General features: G+C 40.5%; 1 protein-coding gene across 1 annotated transcript in view; it reads right to left on the bottom strand.

Annotated features, from left to right (window-relative positions):
- Positions 1-19,414, bottom strand: part of LOC115233019 (semaphorin-2A) — a 367,181-nt gene extending 347,767 nt beyond the window's left edge. Inside the window, exon 1 of the mRNA XM_029803231.1 lies at positions 18,732-19,414. The gene's annotated coding sequence lies outside the window, so the exon portion shown is untranslated. The remainder of the gene's footprint in view (positions 1-18,731) is intronic.
- Positions 19,415-19,870: the final 456 nt, after the last annotated feature.

Raw genomic sequence — 19,870 nt, forward strand, 5'->3', positions numbered from 1 at the left:
TATATATATATATATATATAAATTATAGTAAGTATTTTAATATTTGTATTTAATATACAAAATTGTATCACAAGATTATCATAACGACATATTAACACGTATGTATTGATCAAACAATGATAACATTTTAACATATGATTGCTACGGCTGACTGGACGGTCGATTCTCCGTCAATTATGTTCCAAAGTTGCTCATAAAGCGTACAAATTGGAAACGCCAATGTATCTCTCCGTCCTCGTAGATTCTCGTTGCCCAGCAACCGATGAAAACAGCTGACGCTGATTCCGATAACGTTATCTAATGCTTCGTCACTAACTCCAAATTAGTAGGATATAATTAGCAGTTGTATCATGAATAGTTGTGTTGGGAGTATATTAAACTGCAAACTACTTATCGAAGTAAATTTAATGTATTCCGTAATGATGATTATGTATCAACTAGAGACTAGAGATTGAAATAGAATCTGCAAATCTTTCATCTCATCTCGTCGCTGATTTGCGAGATTTATCATTGAGATGATAATAATCATATTATAGCTGAGATTATAATTGTATTATCAATTTTATAATAATATTAAAAATTATTACGATCTTTTCAACTATAAATTATAAGGAAGAAGATTATACATGTATCTGCCGGATGTAAAATGCACTTATTCAAAAATAATGTTTGTTTGTCAAAGTTAATCTCTAAGAAATTTCCAAGTAACTTTTATCAACATGTTTTGAATGAAAGCTTGAGACCAAGAGATTGTTCCGCTCACTGATACAAGTATCGAAAGAAAAGTCCATCGCATCAATTATTCCGAGTCATCGTGCTTGTAGAGAAACCTTTCCACCCCCGCGGTGATAACGTATTCTTGATTATAATAACATCTACTTAAAACTAGAGCTCAGGATGTAACGGTAGAGTATTACCAAAGTGCAGACGGAATAATTTGCCAATTACAAAGGAATCGATAATCTCGACTCTTGTGGCTGCAAGCCTCTAAAAGATTTCATTTTCGTTGCCAACGAGTTGTATTTGAATAATACAGTTCTCAGCGAAAGAAAATAGGGATAATATATTATCTCGTGTCGGCTGATAATCTTACATCGTAGATCATTAAACTTCGTTGATTCTCGATAAGTTCATGAAGCAGTTCTGTTCGAAATATAGTTAGTTATACACAGTACGCATATAATATCAAACTTTACCGTTACATTACCATCACACATATAGATACATGCATATATCTATTCCTACCGTGTAGTTGACGAAAAGACGCGACTCGGTATAATGGCGAAATATACGAGCTATGTACATTAAGCATATATGTATATATATAGTGAAATTAAGAGCAGCCATTTACGCCTAACGCCAAGTACACCGTATGGATATAAACTGTGATCTAGTCAGAAGGCAATGCAATATCCGTAACGATAAAGACGATATTGATGCGATGTATCCACAAAATGTCTTCGAGGTTTATCGAACATACGCTTCGATCCCCCGTAGAGTTAGTTACAACGATCGAACGATCAGTTCACCTTTAACGACCTCTTTTATTCTTTCTGCTATTCCACTCCCGATTCTCTTCCTTCGCCGTTTCGCGCCGCGCCTTCCTAGACGAGCCCTCTTTCTCTCTCCACCTATTCCTCCCTCGCTGCAGGCAGGAATGATAGCCGCGGCGGATCCAGGTCGCGCGTAAATTTCCGGAATCTTAGCTGATTTATCACCGCTTGAAATATAGGTTGCACCGCCGGAAGGATGAAAGCCTGGCGCGTTCACAGGTCATGGCACAGTTTGCCTTCTATCTCATTCCAGTGGCTCCGTCGTCGTTTACCATCGTGGTTCGAATGTTGCTGCCGGCGTCATCGTTGCTGGTATTAGTCGACGTTGGCCCGTACAGATGTGCATGTAGACGCGATTCCGACCCAAGGTGAACTCGTGTTTTTACAAGGGGTTGATTCAGGGTTGGGCGAGGGTCGGCCGCGTGGTGGATCGGATGAGATGCGGCGGGCAGACGTGGCTAAGGATTTGCTAGGCAAACACCATCGCGGTGTTACGATAACAAATCACTGCGAGCCGGCTTTCGCCACCGACAAGGCGCCGAATCCGCCACCCAAGTCTCGTGTTCCATCGTGCTGCGTTGGTGGCGATAGAGAATATCCGGTTTCCGAACAATACGCGTGTAAGAGCGCTGGTTAACCATCCTGCTTTTGTGTGTCTATTACAATAGATGTATCCTGATACAATTTTTTAAAAACCTGCGTTAATGTGAACGCGTTAGTTAAATATAAAAACATTTCGTATTTTTTTACATTTAACACAAAATTAAAATAAAATATTATATGTTAATAGTTTTTTTTGATTGATCATCTATATTGAATCTAATATTGCGAGCAAAAATGTTTTCGAATTAAATAAATATCGAACAGGTTTATTCTTCCGAAAGAATTCCGAAAGAATTTGCCAAAATTGCCGAGTGTTCGTAAAAACGCGAATTCCACAGAAGCGAAGGCATGGGCGCAGTCCATGCACGTATTCCATCAAGAGTATAGCCCGGAAGCTGGCGGAAGGGTCGAAAGAGGGTCGTCGAACCATACTTTACAACGGCGTGCCACGGTGGGGCCAAGATAAATGTACTCCGAATCGAATGCGTTTTCGTTCGAGATTGGCGTTCGAGGAGAAGGCCAATGTCATTAAGGCCGCCTTTATCGGTCACATTCGGTGCGATTTAGATCGACGTTTCGCGATAAGTTTCAGGGGGCCTTATACGAGGCGTATTGCACAAAACGATTGTGGAAGTAGTTAAGAAGGGGAAGAATGATGCAAATATATTGAAGCGGGATTTTATTTCTTTGCGGTAACATACTGATATTCAAAATGTCGTGAAGCGTATGATATTATATGTATAAATAAATACAAGAGATCAATCAATGATTTATTAATTTAAATTTTATACGATCGCGTCATATTTTGTGTTGCTCATCTTTGGAGGTAGAAATTGAGTTTAAAGATATATCGCAAAATCGCTATTATACATAAAGAAAACAGTTTACACAAGAAGGTCCGATAGTGACGTAACGACAGGGCATTGATCGTGACACACTTAACCACTTTTCCATATCGGCGAGAACAAATAAAGCGTCGCAAGCTAGTCTCGAGGTAAAGAGAGCTTCCAATTGACCTTTGACTTTGATCGATCATCTTTCGCCAACGTCATTATCAACGTATCTATAACTATTATATCCCTACAAGTCATCGTGCTAATTGAGAATTGTATTTTTAGTAAGAATAACACACGTGTGTAATAAAACGGGTGATTATCAACATCATAATATTACATTAATTTAGCAAATAAATTCTTTTTGTTTCTGCTTTATGTCTCTCTAATTTTCTTTATTAACAAATAAAATCAATTTAAAAGAAAGAAAAAAGATACTGCTTTATACATGATAGCAACGTAATCTCGAATTATAACGTGCTGCGCATACAAAATACTGCTCACGAACTACGATGACAAATCGTAGCCATCTTCCACCCCGATCGAGTGCACCGATTCTCCGCATATTTTCTTCGTCACGCTGGCAATGCCACATTGTTCTCCACGACGGGAAAGAAATCGCCGTTGCTACAGTTGCCCATTTCCGTTATTCACCCGGCAACACGACATTTCTCACGCGATACTGCATGCGAGCATATGACTTCTGCCATCAGATAGTCAATGGGGAACAATGTGTCGCTTTTTGAGGGATATCTCACGAAGATAGCTACCTTATATCTCTGTAATACTAAAATGCCCTCCATGAAATTGATATTATAAGCTTAAGTTTGTGTGTGATGAAGATAATATTATCCGCGATGTGTGCTTTTGCACAGTGCGATAGTTGCTAGTGTATTGCAATTCTAATCTTTAGACAAAATTGACAATAATATAATTAAATTTTTCGTCTCTCACCGATATATTACTCGAGTACGTTTACGCATCATCCGCGTAATAAGCAATGGAAAGAGACAATCGTATATCGTAATCGTTTTTCGAATTCAAATTTCGAAAAGATCGTCGCGAGTACACGGGCCCCGTTTCTCTCGAGGACTTCGCCGAATGTAGCGGAAGGATTCATACGCTGTCGTCGCCGGCGTCATTCCTGTCATTCCGGTTAGGATTGAGACGTTTGTCTTGCATCTGACGTTGCGTCTTACCCGCCGTGAGATAGGGGGAGAAGCTGGCGAGTAGCTCTCGAGTGCGGAGGCTTGCCGGGTCGACGCTGCATGTGACGTCTAACGTAACGCCAATAACTCACCTACTACACGGAAGCCCTTTCCGGGAGGGGAAAAAGGGAGGGAGGCGCAGGAGAGGGCGCGCAACTTGCTCCTTCGCATCGAATAAGACCATTCACTCTCTCCGTTACATCCCTCTCTACGCATCTCTCTTTATACTTCACCCGCCACCTCGTCTCCTCCACATCCTCCCCGCCGTCACCTCGAGACTCTCTTGGAATAACCCTAGGCACCGCCAAGTTTGCGAAGGGATGAACGAGAAATTACAGGGAGGTTTGGCTAAATTCCTTCTTCGCTTGCCACGCCCGACACCACCCTCTCGTAGGATCCGCTCCCTACGGAATCGGTAATTACTCGCCGAACACGAGGCCCGAACTGATCATTAATTTACCTCTAATTTCAAGCGGTTATGCTTTGCCGCAGTAGCTACGGTCGATGCATAGGTATTATTTCGGCGAGAACAGTCGACAGTGATTATCACTCGTTGCGAGGAAATAAAGAGTCAAATGTGGGTCAATCTCGATGCGAATTCTTCGTACATGTTCATCCGGAACGGATGCGTTTCTTTTTTTACAAGGCACACGCACCGCGACCGTTCCGTTTCTTTATTCAAGCAGTGAATCGCGTATGCAACGCGACCCGGCTTTAACCGGTATTCGCCATTGTCGACGAGATATACCACGGCGGAGTCTCGCGAATGAAAAATTCGAACCGTGGATAGTTATATCGGTGCCCTCTCTTAGTATGTGGGAGATTCTCTCTTTCTCCGTATTGCATTTGTACATATAGCGATTATTTATCATTGCTGCGAACGTGCTGAAATGTAAATAAGACAATCATACGCAGTTAAGCTCGTATATATATATATATTCACTATATTACACACGGTATAATATAGTGAATATATATTAACGTTGAAATTGGCGATATATAAAGAAATAAGAAAATTATATCTTTTATAAGAGAGAATACGTTTCTCATTGAAAATTATCAATTTTATTTAAAATATGAATGATAAAAAAGTTCTCCGTATTTTCATCTGTAATTTTATTTAAACTGTATCCGCAAGATACGAAACGTTATTCGAATGCAACGCTCCCTTTACAATGCATCGCATTTAAACTGAGTAGAATAAATGACTTGTTTAACCGCAGAGGAATATGATTTGTTACGAGATTGAAAATCTAAATTACGGTTGGCGGGATTTTTCCTTTGATATTGCACCGTTACCGCGCGTGAATGTGTATTCCTCGACAAGAAAAATCGCCTCAATGCGACGGACAACGTCTGCAAAATTACCCATGGAATATCCGATAACAAGTGTTGCATGGCAGCACCTCTATTCTTTACACTGTATACAAATTGACTCTTTACGATACAACAATAACTTATTGAGCCACCGTTTGATCGCTTATTATTTCACGAGCGTTTATTTGACATTACAGTCGACATGGATGAAAAAGTGACAAAAAGATTATAGACTTTAAAGAACGAGACTTTCTGTATAAAATAATACTTTAAGAATTTCTGTTGCGCAAATTTTTCCTTCAGATATAAATTACTGGCAATTGTTGATTATATGTTAATAAATTTATGATTCTAATACAATTCTCATTCTCTTTCTCTCTCTCTCTCTCTTTTACCGCATGATTACGCAGTTCAGGAAATTTAATGATACCGAGAGTCATACGATTTCGAGCAGCGTCGGTAAACATGGTATTAATGCGCTGATGAAAATTATGTATTTATACTCGCGGATTACCTTGTTTTCACGAGTCCACGCGATTAGTCGCACGCAAGCGTGAAGCATCGCAGCCAAAATACTGCGGGCGTGCTTTATTTTAACCATGGCTGTGTCGCGTATCGAGCTAATCTCATCGTCGCTCTGAAATCGCCTCGACGGAGAACAAGAGGAGCGGTAAAACAGACGCGCACAATGCAGCAATGCGAATGGACGCCGGACGTGGAAGATAGTCGCGACCATTTTACGGCGTTCGTCGAATGTAATTCAGCGCGAGCGCACAGAACCGTAAATTTGAGAATTCTATGCAAGATTGACGCCACGAGGTACTTTGGCAGTACGAGCAACGTGAGTAGCGAGAACCAGACGGAAAAAGGTAGGTCGATAAAACGGACAGGAGAGGGTGCGAAGCTTAAAACTCTTCTTTTCATTGTCAGTCAAATCGTTTTTTGCATTTAAATAGAATTTTAAAAACGAAAAATTGCATTAATCCTTAAGTTATAGATATGTATTTATTACAATAGAAAAATTTTGCATAGATATAACCATATATATATATATATATATATATATATATAAATATACATATGTATCTGTATATATGTGTGTGTAAAAAAATATTTAAAAATGATAGGAAAAAATCGGAATATATTGCGTCTTTGCAAGAATCTTTTGTGTCGAACGGAGAATTTATTTCTTGTATTTTGTGCGTCTCACGAACAATGAATGAGAAGCCCTTCGTCATAAAGGATTTGTTCCTGGATGTTTCGACGAGCTAGTCGCGCAAACTCGAGAGCCGAGACCAATTACCTCGAACCAAGATCTCCCTCTTTCTTTTTACCTTCTCAATTGATTCCCCGTATCAGAACGCTAATTGTTGCGCTTTTTTCTCCTCGTTTTGCTTGCCGGTTGTATCGATTTAGCGAGCCGGCTAACTGCGGGTTGTTAACGACAAGAGAATCACGTCGGTTCTAGAGATCTGGCACGATGCCTGAATCAAGTTATGCATTAATTTCGATTTTGCGAAGCATCGAAGCGCGTCCATTCTTTTATAACAATCTTAAACAAATTCTGAATTGTTCGCATGTTTGTAGTGAAATGTCACTTGTTTTCTATTTAAAAATTGGAAAAAAAAATCGTTTGATAAAAGTGCGCGCATTAATTTGTTTTATTCTTTTTATTTCTGATTGTTTCTCAACATTTGTAATATTTATTTTAACGATATCCAATTCAATACAGTAAAATATTAATAAAAAGAAATATTAATGAAAACAAAATATTAATAAAAAGGAAAATATGTTTGCGCAAAAATATGTTTGATCATCCATTTTCCACTACATTGTCGTGCAACTCGGCATTAAGAAAGTCGTGTTTTCCGAAGATAAATTCGTTACAGACAAGGAGCTATGGACAAGGACTCCCTTTAATGTTATTCGATAGCCCTAATTTTTTCCCGATAAAGAATTGAAATTTGCCCCATAAAGTCGGATTTATGGTCACCTTCAAAGTCAGTGGTGCCCTTTGATCAGACCTATGGACCATTGACCGCTGTCCCCTGCAGCGCTATCTATCACACCCGGAAGGCAGTGTCCGTGTAACAGCAGTTAGAGGATTGCAGATAAGAAGAATCTTGATATAAAAAATAGGGGAATTTTGTCGACCAAGGGGACACTCCATCGACTTTATTCCGTTTGAATCGCCGTTTTAATCCATAGTTACGTCGCTCTGAACAGTTCAAGTGTCCATTCAACAAAACGATGGAAACGAGAGGAAAAACTTGTACACAAAGATACAGATTGAAACGACGGTAATCGATAAAAATCGAAGTCGAGTCACGGAAGGGATCATGGCTGAGTGGAAGAAGAGCAGGGGAATGGACGGAAAGATGAAGGGACGGGAAGCAGACGGGGAGAGATAGATCAGTGGAGATATACCCGCAGGCTGACCATGGGGATTCCTCCGTAGTTCACCATGGTGAGATACGATAACATCTTAACTACAGTGACTGTACTACACTCGAGCGCCTTGAATCCCACCTGTGGGTCGGTTGAGCCTGTCAAGAGGGGTTTAGCGCGTCGTCCTTGACGTAAGGCAACCCTATCTCGTTAGGACTTCCGGTGGCAGTTTCGCGAAATAAGGAAGGTATATATAAGGAAGCACGTTTGAAAACGGACAAGACTATCATATCTTGCAGCGGCACGCTATCCAACGGAAATGACAAGAGAGGAGATACGAAGCGAAAGAGAAAAATATATAAGAAAACACACACACGCACACATTTTGCACGCAATGTTTCTACTATCGTTCTTTCAATCATTCTTTGCGCGACAAGGTGCTGCCGCAAGAAACTCGGCTCATTCGCTTCTGTATTGGTAGCCACGTTTTTGTCGGTAATGTTCAGGAAAAGAACAATATAGCAAGATGTACCATATGATGCATTATTTTCGGAAGCGATATTGTAAAGAAACCTGTCAGGTTGAACGCGATAGTTGGCGGCGCAGTCGACTTTCTTGGCAAACGATTCTAAGACAACTATTTTTTGTCTTGGAGTAGACTCTTAATATAAAAGTTTATTCAGGCTTTTCACATCGAAAGAATTAAACGAAACAATGTATATTTATTTATCGGATAAACAGTAGCATTTTTAGTAATAGTAGTCTTGGAAAATGTAAATATTTAAGTAGTTTAAATAAAGAAACTAACATCCATAATTCAACTGATGATTCTAATGAAATAATAATATGACAGATTTTTCGCTACAAAAAATTACGCTTGTTTATCACGCTCGGCAATAATAAATGCGTTTACATTGAAACAAAATAGAATCGGAAAGAAATGAGAATAACGTCAAAGAAAAACGATGGCGCGATGGTATATGTTTCATTATACCTCATTAAACGAGAAAAAGTTCTCTCTTATCCCTTTGCTTTGAGGACTCACACAGCAGAGTTCAGAACTTTTTAGGAGTTTATCGAACGAAGAAAAATTCTGGACAAGATTCATCGAACGGAAGTATACGAGGCCGATGAGACGTTCGCTTCCATTAAATGTCAGGAAAGAAAATGGAATTAGCGGACGTCTCTCATGAACAAAGTGCAAAGGGAAGTATTCCGTCGTCGCGGTTGTTTCTTTCTCGGGGAAAAAGTTCCAGCCTCGCTTCCTTGCTTAGAAGTTATCGCGCGGAGCTGTGACAACTTCTCGAGACTTTTGCTAAGAATTTCGCAAAATAAAGGAGAGCTGCTCTTGGTCGGAACGGTTACTTGAGAAAAAAAAAAGAAAAAAGTACAAACGACTTGACGTTATACGGTACAGTGAGAGAGACTGTTCCTTGTGAATATAAGCGAGAAAGTAAAAAGGGAAAAATCGAGCTAAGATTTGAGCGTGTATTATATACCAAATACAAAGAAGTTTTAAAATCTACAGATATTAAGAAAACACCATCTCGTAAAAATACACAATAAATCTTCTTGTTTGTATAAAGAGCGCCTATTATAAAATCATCCGTGCAAACGCAACAACAATGTATATTGATTGTTTATTCAAAGCTTGCACTTTACATTTTCAATGTGGAATTGCTGAATGAAATGAGTGTAGAGAGATTCGTTGAACTGAGAGATGGAAACGTCGTGTCACGTAATTGGTTGCTATAAATGCGCATGTTTCTTTTTCGAGGGATCGAGAATGAAGAAAAAAACGAGCAAGAAAACTAGAGTTATATACGTATTCCAAGTCGTTACCGCAGTAGGCATCACTTGTGACTTTTACCCAAAGAAGAATTACTCGATGGTTATCATCGCGGTAAGAAATGTTAGCGTCGAGAAGAGAAGAAAAATAAATAATGATCATAAAAAAGAACGTTGACGTGTGTAAACCATATTCACCGAGACAAAAGTTTTCCGGCGTCTCGATACTAACCATTGAAAATAAAAAAAAGCCCACGTTGCAAAATTGTCGCTAAAAATATCTCCAGGATGTCACGTAGCTTGCCACAGCGGAAGTTCAAATGGAATTACATGGCAAGCCCGAGCAAATAATAATGACGTTCAAAAATAAAATAGAATCTCGCCGCGAACTTGGATCGATAAAGTCGAAACTGCAACAAAAAAAAAAGATAAAGTAGAGAAATAGTAAAGTGAGGAAAAGCTGCGAAAGAGGCATTGTACGAGTAAGAATAGACAAGCGATTAACGTTCATGGTTCGAAATGAATCATTAGTCATAAATAGAAAAATACAATTTACACGTACTCTCTAAATTTCTTAGAGTGAAATTTAACTCCAAACGAGTGAATATTCACTTCAAGCGATAGTGGAAATACTGCCACTCGTAATTAGTGAAAATTCACTTTTCACAAAAGTGAACTGTTTAACTCTGAAGTAAAGTGAATGTGTTACTCATTTTAAAGTGAATAATTTACTCGAACAGAGAATGGAATCATCACTGTTTCAATTTATATACATGATCTTCTTATAACATAACTATTCTAGAAACACAATCTAGCCTAAACACCATTCTTCATATTTACGTTAAATCGGTAAATGAACTACATAAATTCTTATAAGTACACGGAAAAAAAATTAGCTGCCGTAGCTAAAAACTGCGCGTGGTAACTAGATTTCAGTCGTAATATTCAGTCGCGAACATCTTAGCTGTGACACCTATTTATTAGGTGCAACAGCGAACTTTTTAGCTGTGATACTTATTTATTAGGTGCAACAGCAAACCGTTTTTCTGCAGTTTAGAAATTTATTTTGCAAACCATGATTAGCTATGGTAGCGAAAATTTTTTTTGCCGTGTGCTTACCTCTGGGAGAAACTTTGACATTTCTATGTCAATTATAGTTTATATATATATACTGATATACGTATATATATTGACATAGAAATGTCAACGTTTCTCCCAGAGATAAGTACTTATAAGAATTTATGTAGTTTATTTACCGATTTATATAACGTGAATATGAAGAATGGTGTTTAGGCTAGATTGTGTTGTGATCTTTATATCCTTATCAAAGGACACGGATATGTCTCGTACCAAGTACACGCGCAACGACAATGATACCGTCGAGAGACAGCGAGACGACAGTTTTTTTTTTTGCTAATGGCAGACTCATGCATGCTTCACGTGTGCTTCACTCACTCTTCACGAATAAAAATATTCACTCTATAATACATAGAGTGACAATATTCACTCTACAAAATAGAGTATACATATTTACTCCATTTTGCAGAGTGATTTTTTCATTCTACAACAAAAAGTGGGAGAATTCACTCCTATGAGTGAAAAGTCACTCTAACTCGAGTGATTCGACCAGTCACTCAATTTTTCGAGTGCATTTTCGCTCTAAGAAATTTAGAGAGTAAAGCTAACAACAATGACTAACAATTCTTTGTCTCGAAAGAGACATCGAGAAAGGAAAGAACAGAAAGTGGAGATAAAAAAAGAGAACACAAGCAGCTGAATAATTCAAGCAAAGACAAACACCGGAGAAAAATCGAAAGAGAAACGAATGGCGCGACCCGCGTAGAAAATCAAATAAAAGCAGAAGATGGGAAAGTGGGAAGCCGTGAAAATCGGATATTCGCACGTTCTCCATCTCCGTGAAGTCGCGAGTGATTGTAGGACTTTTGGAACTTGCCCGGCGGACACATCGCAGGTGAAAGGAAGGGCACGTAGGGTAATACCTTGAACACGGGGAAGGCACCTCCAGCATCGTCATGTCGAGCTCCACATCGCGGAAATGCACACACACGAGTGCCGCTTCCGCCGGAAGCGAGACGAGGAGGAGGCAAAAAATAGATACGGCGAATGGAAGAAGAAAGAGGAGGGACGTACGCATTCCGTACGCAACATCCCTCCATCGCCGCCGCCGCCGCCGCCGCCGCCGTAGTCGCAGCTTCTGAAAATTTCATGAGCCTCTCGCCGATCGGGGGAAGCTTTTTATTCGCACGGGACGCTTTGCATGCTTTGCATTTAACTAAGGCGACGGGGCCGTTCGGCGAGACCTTTGAGATCTTCGCACGTGGTACACGGACCCGAATGGGAGGATCCGTCGTAAGTTCGAGGTCGATATCCTTCGGATAAGATACCCGGTGAACATATTCGGTATAATCGGGGAACGTCGATCTCATAAAGTCATAAACGATTGTTCGTCTGCACCGGAATGATTGCTGATCGCACGTGTTGCGACATAATGAGGTTCTTTATGTGCCGTTTCATTACTCTCGCTGTATATTCAACTTGTACATAATTGCATTAAATTTCTTAATCACTTTTGATAGCTCACATTTTGATAGCGAATTTATTTCCTCTGATTATCTGATTGAATTGTGTCACTTTCGCGTAAGATCTTACACAAAATCATGCGCGCACACCTCGTCACGTCTTGAAACTTCATTCCTTTCCGCCGCAAACTTGTCGATCTTCCTTGCAACATCGAGATAAGTCTATTTCTCACCCTTAGAGGCGGCTGTGCCTTTGAGCATCGCCGAACTCATTCTTATTCAGGAAATCCGTATTCCATGAGACTCGTTGTTTTCTTCGCCGAACTCGTTCGTTCCTTTCTATGCGTCCCGCCGTCCATTTCCTGCCTTTCCGGTGTGGGAAGGTTGAAACTTACAATAAGTCGATCGGTCAGGTACGATCCGAAAAGAAAGCTTTCAATGGATACATCTCGCTCTCGAGAACTAGCAGATTCAATGACGATACCGAATCGGCAAAGTTTTCGCATTACCTAACCATCTCTCTCTCCTCTTTCACAATTCGACTCTGTCAAACTCGTTTTCTCCATTACAAGCATACGGAACGCGTGAAAATGTAAAAAATAGTGTAAAGCTGAGCGCCATTTCTATGGAAAAAAAAAAACATTTTGCGATGCTGTTTGGACATGTTGCGTGTCATAGAAATGAGATTTCTAACCAGGATTTTCACTGCATTAAATTACGGTAATTAGAGCTCTTTTTTAAAATAACCTTTAATGCGCAGCCAACAATGTAACACGTCATGCGAAATGCGGCACATTATTATTAAAAGCGTCGACGCAGGCGTTAAAAGGACGGAAGTACTATGAGAACTGCATTTATTTTACATTTATATCCGGAAGCCGAGCGTTTTCTAATGAGGATGCAGTATACGTGCAGTATACCTGAAATATTATGCCGCATCGCTTAGGACGCAGCTGGAACGCGGCGAAGCGCAGCGCCGGAAGCGAGACGAGGAGGAGGCAAAAAATAGATACGGCGAATGGAAGAAGAAAGAGGAGGGACGAACGCATTCCGCACGCAACATCCCTCCATCGCCGCCGCCGCCGCCGCCGCCGCCGCCGTAGTCGCAGCTTCTGAAAATTTCATGAGCCTCTCGCCGATCGGGGGAAGCTTTTTATTCGCACGGGACGCTTTGCATTTTTACGACGAAACTAAGGCGACGGGGCCGTTCGGCGAGACCTTTGAGATCTTCGCACGTGGTACACGGACCCGAATGGGAGGATCCGTCGTAAGTTCGAGGTCGATATCCTTCGGATAAGATACCCGGTGAACATATTCGGTATAATCGGGGAACGTCGATCTCATAAAGTCATAAACGATTGTTCGTCTGCACCGGAATGATTGCTGATCGCACGTGTTGCGACATAATGAGGTTCTTTATGTGCCGTTTCATTAATCTCGCTGTATATTCAACTTGTACATAATTGCATTAAATTTCTTAATCACTTTTGATAGCTCACATTTTGATAGCGAATTTATTTCCTCTGATTATCTGATTGAATTGTGTCACTTTCGCGTAAGATCTTACACAAAATCATGCGCGCACACCTCGTCACGTCTTGAAACTTCATTCCTTTCCGCCGCAAACTTGTCGATCTTCCTTGCAACATCGAGATAAGTCTATTTCTCACCCTTAGAGGCGGCTGTGCCTTTGAGCATCGCCGAACTCATTCTTATTCAGGAAATCCGTATTCCATGAGACTCGTTGTTTTCTTCGCCGAACTTGTTCGTTCCTTTCTATGCGTCCCGCCGTCCATTTCCTGCCTTTCCGGTGTGGGAAGGTTGAAACTTACAATAAGTCGATCGGTCAGGTACGATCCGAAAAGAAAGCTTTCAATGGATACATCTCGCTCTCGAGAACTAGCAGATTCAATGACGATACCGAATCGGCAAAGTTTTCGCATTACCTAACCATCTCTCTCTCCTCTTTCACAGTTCGACTCTGTCAAACTCGTTTTCTCCATTACAAGCATACGGAACGCGTGAAAATGTAAAAAATAGTGTAAAGCTGAGCGCCATTTCTATGGAAAAAAAAAAACATTTTGCGATGCTGTTTGGACATGTTGCGTGTCATAGAAATGAGATTTCTAACCAGGATTTTCACTGCATTAAATTACGGTAATTAGAGCTCTTTTTTAAAATAACCTTTAATGCGCAGCCAACAATGTAACACGTCATGCGAAATGCGGCACATTATTATTAAAAGCGTCGACGCAGGCGTTAAAAGGACGGAAGTACTATGAGAACTGCATTTATTTTACATTTATATCCGGAAGCCGAGCGTTTTCTAATGAGGATGCAGTATACGTGCAGTATACCTGAAATATTATGCCGCATCGCTTAGGACGCAGCTGGAACGCGGCGAAGCGCAGGGCGACTTTAAAAAATCGCCGACCGTGCATTTTAATGTAGACTCGCAAACAGGAAGTGATGCAGCCTCTTACATTATGATGTTTATCCCGCTACACACTAAGCAACTCCACTAGTATATCACGTTACATAAAAATGTGTTTCAACTACGGCTAACGCTCGCCGCTCCGCTCGGAATATACAAATATTGTCTTTAACAAGTGAGGGCGAAAAAACGATCGCAACGTCCTAGATATTGCGACACCGAATATAAACGCCAGTTTATAGTTGTCTACACGCTATCGTAAGTTATATTCGTTTTTTAATTAACAAAAAAAGCGCAACTTTTTCTCTATATTAATGACTAGGTTAAAATCCGACAGATTACTACAAATATATCGATTGGAATAACAGTCGACGATTTCATCGGACACGCAGACTTTTATTTACAGTATACGGCAATTACACGCATCTATGTGTTTATTTCTCCCTAGAATTCCTCGGCGATATTTATTTCCTCCAAATGTGTACCGGGCTGTAAAAAATCTATCGGTATCTCGCCATAATCTCTCACGCCCGAATTCCCCGTTCGTATTTACCTTCTTTTGTCCGCTGACAAATTTCTACGTCGGTGGCCGTATAAAAATCCATCGCTAACAGTCGCGAGCGCGGTGTATCGGGAATCGAGTTCGGGCAACGCGACGGTGCTTAAACCGGAGAAATCACGGGCACAGCTGTTTCCGGTAGTGACCGTAAAAAAAAGAAGGAAAAAAACAAACTGCGCGCGAACGAAGGAGCTGCTCAATAAAACATAAGAGGGCGATCAAATAAAACCGCCGGCGTATTGGGGAGTGCGAACGGCGAAAGATCGACGCGAGGAAAAACGCTCCGCGCGACAGAGACGGACGGGGTCGAAAAGCGTCGGGAAAAAGAGGAGCTACAGAAAGAGGAGAGACAATGCATATCGATTCGCAGTCGCGGGAGCACCGCACATCCGTTCGTCGTTCTCCTCGCCGCGAGCGAACGAACGAACGGACGAGAGAACGAGCGAACGAACGACTATTCTTCCTTTTTCGCGACGAATCGCGCATACCGTTGGCGCGAAGAATCGTAAAATTCTGAAAAATTTATCGCTCGCTGCCTCACCGCGCAACACGATATCGTCAATGACGATATCTTCCACCCTGCGGAATTCCGGACGGAGTTTCGGGTGCGAAAAACGAGGAACGGTGAGAAGCGAGGGTGCGAGACGGCCGGTGCTACATATTTAAGCGCTCGATCATCTCACCGGTCCGATGAATTCTGACAGACTGATCCCGAAAAAAAATAGAAAAAGAGAGATGAGAAAAGAGAGAGCGAGGGGAAAAAACAGGGAGAAAGAAAGAGAGAGAGAGAGAGAGAGAGAGAGACTCTCATGGTGAATTTTTGAATGGCTGGAAAAAGGGCTCCGCGCGTAGTCTGTAAAAATGATAAATGAACAATGCTACGTGCGAAGCGATCGATTGGCGTATAAGCGGGGTAATTCTCGAATACGTGTTAATCTAAAACGATTGCATGTAACGCGGATATGTAGCACGCAATGGTTCGAGTATCCCAGTTGATGTTTTACGTACGTGTAATTACAGGTTTCGGTGAAACTGGAATTTTTTAGTAAAGCAAAAATGGAATACACATCGTCGGTGCGCGTATCAGCGTATACGCGGACATATTGTCGGGCTCAATGCGGAATCATTTCCGAATAATTGAAACCTTGGAAATGATGCATGGCTATCGATTGCAATCGGTTATACGGCAAAATCATACGCAATTGTTGAAATGATGCTTCATAATATTGATATATTATTTATTCACTCCTTCATCGTTTATAAATGTTGAGCTCCTATTGGCCGGTGCGAACAAATGGACTAAACCGTGTCGATGACTTGCGCAAACAGATTGACCAACTTTTATTTATTTCGCAAATCGAGAAACCGATTACCGATTTGCGAGTTTTCCGTTAGATATGTATGTTGATCGAATTTTAATCGTATGTTCTATCTTTCAGACTGATCATCTCGTTCCGCTAGAAAATATGAGAAAATAAACTAGCAATATTCTTTTTCATGTTTTATCAGCAGATATTCGACGATTCGAACTCTATCAAGATCGGCATTTATAAGAAGAGAGGGACCAAAAAAAAAAAGGGAGATAGAGAAGTAGCTTTATACACATATATACAATATTCAATATACATACATACATTCAAATTTCTTCATGCTGTAAGTCAAATAGTCTTTCCTTTAATTAATGTCAGAAAAATATAGATCCGCATTGCATATATATACTAACATAGTCTGGGAGGATAAACATTATTCTCATTCTTATTATCCCATTGATTAAAATATTTCGATCTCTGATGTTTCGCTTCGAGCGGCTAAGCTATTTCTCTCGCATTCGAACACGACTCACGCACGTAGGATGATACCACGGTAACGTGGTAAACAATAAAGACGTCACGTAGAGTGTGCGCAATGAAACCGCCGCTTGTAATTCCGATAACGCGATAATGTTGATCACCGTAGCAACCGAAACGATTTATAAGTCCCTATCTCTGACGGGTCATTTTAAATTATGTAGCTCTTTATTACGGTGAAAGACGATCCGTCCGACTGGAAGCACGTTTGCGACCACCTATGGTGTTCTAGTTCCGCTTACGTACACAAGAACAAAATAACGGGGACCGATGTGAACGCGCCCACATAGCTATTAATAATGCGGTCATCAACGCAAACGCGAGTCGCTTAACGAACCTAAATTATCAGATGAAAGCACGGTCGAGTGATTCTGGCTTCCAATGACTAAAGGATGAGATACAATAAAGTATAAGAATAAAGTATAAAAGAAACAGAAAAGTTTATTTGATACGATATTATATTTTTTCCTTCTCAGCATGCGTCTTTCTCGGCCAAAATGTTGTGGTTGCGAGAGATCGATTATACATATAGCATCACGCGAATCTCGGATGTACAGCATCGCCATTAATGCGATCTTACGCTCCATATATTTCCTCTGTCTTGTCGTTATCATACGCTATATATATGATAACGACAAGATATAAATTTTGTTATCTATTAACGTTCGCGCGCACACGCCTAGGGTAGATAGTATATTAACGACGATGTGCTAACGAGGCTAGCGAGACCTTCGCGATATCGAGCCCTCAAGGAAAGACCTTGTTCGTCTAATGGTCAATTAGTCCCATCTAACCGGCGTCCAATCAATGTCAATGAATATCCATTACCGCTAAAACCAATTGCTAACGATATTCGCAGGGTGACGCAGCACCGCCCGGCTGGATTATCGTTGCCCGCCAGCCGATCTTTGATAAAGATATCGCGATGCCGCGCATTTGTGTGTATTGAGATAATCTTAACGAACCGTGTGAAAATGAATTTCCACCAAGTAACTCCGACAAAAACACGTTTCTTGCTTCGAGAAGCGACGGACGGTGCCGTTTATCGCCACACCCATTATCTGAATTTCAATTAATCTATACGATTACGATACGCAGAATGGATACAGAATATACAAGATATAAAGAGTGCGGTGCACGTCGCTGAAATGCGGTAAAAGATAATGCATCCTACGTTTAAGATTGTAAAAAAAAATTTCGCGATAAAAATGTTGCCGTTATTTTATTATTACGGGATTATTACGAGAAAACGGATTATGTCGAGACGCGAGCACCAAGTTTTTTCTCACTTTCATACACAATAAATGCGATTTGTGCGCGAGAATGTTATCAGACCAGATTATCCTGGCAAAGAGCTCGCGGTAAGATTTTAACGCGAGTTTTTTTCTTTCGGTCGTATGTAATAGAGGAAGCTAAGCCGCTAAGTACTTGTATTACATCTAGCACCTTTATGTATACGTTAAGCCGTTGAGTAAAATCAATTAGATAGTCTAGCCGAGTACTACAGCCATAATTTAATACGGTCGCATATCTCTGTGAAACTTATAAAGTATTTTATGTGTGAAATATGTACAAGCACTCGTGGTATTTTTTGAACAATTAAATGCTTTGAACGTACTTAATATGCAGCGTAAAACACACGATATTTTAGATATGCTTACCATGCGCAGAGTCGTCGCCAATCCGCGTAATCCTTGTTTCACGGCTGAAACTTTGGTTGTTCATTCACGATAAGTTTCATAAATACACCGTACTTTAATATATATAAGTTAAAGTCTTGATAGCTCAGAAATTCTTATCACAATTGTAATTAGTATGTATAATCTGCTCAAATAAAAAAAGACAAATGTTTTTCTTGTAATATTCTTCCACGAGTTCAACACTGGTATATATTTCAGTATCTTAATAATTAATTTTAGCGTAGATATATTATCTACAGCAAGCAATTGCACCTTTTTTTACATTTCGATCATTCGATATTGATGTGTTCTCAAAAGCGGACTCGCCTTTTATGATCGTTTCACGTAAAACACGGCAAGAATAAAAAAATTTTTAAAACGCTATTACAAAACACGTAAACAAATCTGCGTATTTAATTGCAAGTCACTGACGCTAATTTTGAATTTCATTCGATTGTCCGAGGCCATTGCGTCAACTTCGAAATTCCGTACAACGGTCACATTATTTCATCGCGATGCAGTCATATTTCAAAGTTTGGAAAAATTCGGAGCACGATTGATTCAATTAATTTTTCTAAGCGCGAATAACAGAAACGAAAAATCTTCACCTCCACTGACTGGAAAACCCGGTGACCGAGCGACGAGCGATGCAAAACATCCGCACGCTTCCCGGCGACTGGAAGGGTGGACGAGAGTCGACGGCTCTCGGGGGCGGATTGTGCGCATGCGACATAAACAAACCGTAAAGAAAAACCCGATATACCGGGTGGGAGACTCTGGTAGTCTCTGGCGTATTCAAGTAGACGACATTATAATACACAATAGCGTAGTCCCTTGCTTCTGTAAGCGCAACGTACTTCGACACTCCGGACATCCGGGATATCGCGCGAAACCGATAAAGGAAACTCGAAAACCGGAATGAGATACCGGGATTTCCGCGAGATGCAAATCAATTCAACGAATTGAAAAATTCGCATCGTCCGTGAAATACAGGATATTCGACAATACCGTAAAACATCAGAATTACAAATGCATGCATCACGGCTTGGGCATCATATCAGCTGATAGCTGTCGTCTCGCCCTTTGATGCAATTTGCTTTTTCTTTAGTCTCTTTTTCTAT

The sequence above is a fragment of the Formica exsecta genome, unplaced genomic scaffold (assembly GCF_003651465.1).
Source record: "Formica exsecta isolate Colony F162 unplaced genomic scaffold, ASM365146v1 scaffold155, whole genome shotgun sequence".
In the NCBI taxonomy this organism is placed as follows: domain Eukaryota; kingdom Metazoa; phylum Arthropoda; class Insecta; order Hymenoptera; family Formicidae; genus Formica; species Formica exsecta.